We start from the raw sequence: 2,239 nt of genomic DNA, 5'->3' as shown, positions 1-2,239 counted from the left end.
TGTTAGCTACTATGTAGGTGCTCGGAATTGAACCTGGGTCCTCTGCAAGAACGGTCAGTGCTCTTAACCGCTGAGCCATCTCTCCAGCCCTGTGAATGGTTAACTTTTAAAAAGACATAGAGAATTTTTCTTAATCAGGTATGGTAGAACACACAGATAGAAATGATTGGCATAAAAGAAGATTGCTTTTCACAGATTTCTAGAAGTGGGAGGCAATGCATGGCACAGAGGGCAATGAGAGGAGGTACCAGAGCCAGTTGGGGGACAGAGGACACATGGGAAACATGGGCAAGAGCCTTTATTGCAGTTTCCGTGGTTAGGAGCAGGAGAGGCAGGGTCAGCAGATCTAAGACTGATCAATTTAAATACTTTTAGCAGTCTTCTATTGTAAGCTGCTTCTAACTTTCTGGTATTTGGCTTGGGTGATGAGGGTAGGTGGTTAGGGCCAGGCCAACAAATGAGGCTACTGGGGGTATGGCTCTTATTGAGGAATTTGCATATCAAATATAAGATGAAAGGCAAGTTGTTTGAGACCTTTAGAAATGGACTTGCCCTGTGCTCATTATTACCTTGTTTGGATTTTCTGTACTTTTTTAGGGGAAATGTAGGTTACCCTAATTTATATTCTCACCAGTAGATTATAGAAGATCCTGTATATTCATATGATTTTTTAATACTTCAGATCATATATGAGGCATTAATGTGCTAATAAAATGTTAGCTTAATTCATATTCTTCTTGAACTGCCATAGTAAAATACCATTCCTTGTTACCAAACAGTCCTTATTCCTCACATAGCCAACAGCTGACATATACATGAATCTACTTCTGGGCTCTTTGCCCTACTCCACCACTGAATTTGTCTATCTTTGTGCCAGGATGGCACTCTTAACTTCCTAGTGCTAGGTCCTAGATTCTGGTCAGGCAGATCTATGTGTCAGGTCTTCCTTGACAATTCTTCTGCCTGACTTTTGAGACAGGCTCTCTCACTGAGCCTGGAGCTCACCAATTCTGCTGGACTGATTGGTCATTGAGCCCCAGGACTTCTCTTATGCCTTCCTTATCACAAGCATTACAGATGTCCACTCGGCCCAGCTTTTTTATGTGGGTCCTGGGATCTGAACTCAGGTCCTCATGGTTGCCAAGCAAGCACTTTACCAGCTGAGCCATCTCCCCATCCCTTGATAACAGTATTCTTTTTTTTTTCTCTTGGTCTTTTTGAGGCAGGGTCTCTCTGTAGCCCCAGCTGGCCTGGAACTCACTATGTTGACCAGGCTGGCCTTGAACTCACAGAGATCTGCCAGACTCTGCCTCCAGAGTGCTGGGATTAAAGGCGTGCACCACCACACCCAGCAATAACAGTATTCTTTACATTTTTGTTCTATAGCTTTGTTAACCTTCCTGCCCTTTGTTATAACTTAGGCTGGAGAGATCTGATTAGCTGGGCACCTTGCAGAACACCGAAGTGATCCATTGCACTGATGACCCTGTGCTGATTGATGCAGCAGCAGGTGCCGGAGGTGCTCCTTGGCAGAAGATAGCAGTAGTGGTAGCATTGGGAAGACATGTGTGCTCAAGAGAGCAGGAACTAAACTCCACGAAGATTCCAGCACCTGCCGTTTCAGGATACTGGATAGGGGTTGCTTTATAGCCATTCTCAAAGGGGCCTCAAAAGAGTGGCAATGGAAACGTTCTCTGGAGGCAGAACTCTGAGTGGCCTGTCTGGGTATTCGTCTTGTATGGAAGAAATGATGGGCATTCATAAATGGCTGCAAATGGTCTAGTAGGCTGCCCAGAAACCTGAAAGTAGGAGAACACTGGAGACACAAGAGGTACAGGCATATGAAGGCTATCTGAAGTGAGTATCCCATGTTAAGATTTCTCTATCACGTTAATGCCTCCCGAAAGTATCCACTGCATTCGAGCAAGCAAAATGTTTTCCATTCTTGACAACAGCAACTTTGTAATCAGTCTTCCCACAAGGATAATGACTCATGAGTAGTGGTAAAAATGAGGGCAACATATGGGCCAACAGCCCAGGCTCTCAGTTGTCAAGACCGAGTTCACCATGCCCCTAGGAAGGCCTAGTCTGATTATAGCAGACTCACTGTTGAGCCTCTGAGTTGACCCTATTCCTTGAAGAGACCAACCAGCCACTTGGTTAGCAAGCTAACTACATCAGGCCCCTTTCACCCTACAAGGGCCAGTGGTCTGTTCCTTTAGGATTAGACACCTTCTGG

Source organism: Nannospalax galili, unplaced genomic scaffold (assembly GCF_000622305.1).
Source record: "Nannospalax galili isolate Female #2095 unplaced genomic scaffold, S.galili_v1.0 scaffold571, whole genome shotgun sequence".
NCBI classification, from domain to species: domain Eukaryota; kingdom Metazoa; phylum Chordata; class Mammalia; order Rodentia; family Spalacidae; genus Nannospalax; species Nannospalax galili.
This window is presented reverse-complemented; position numbering follows the sequence as displayed.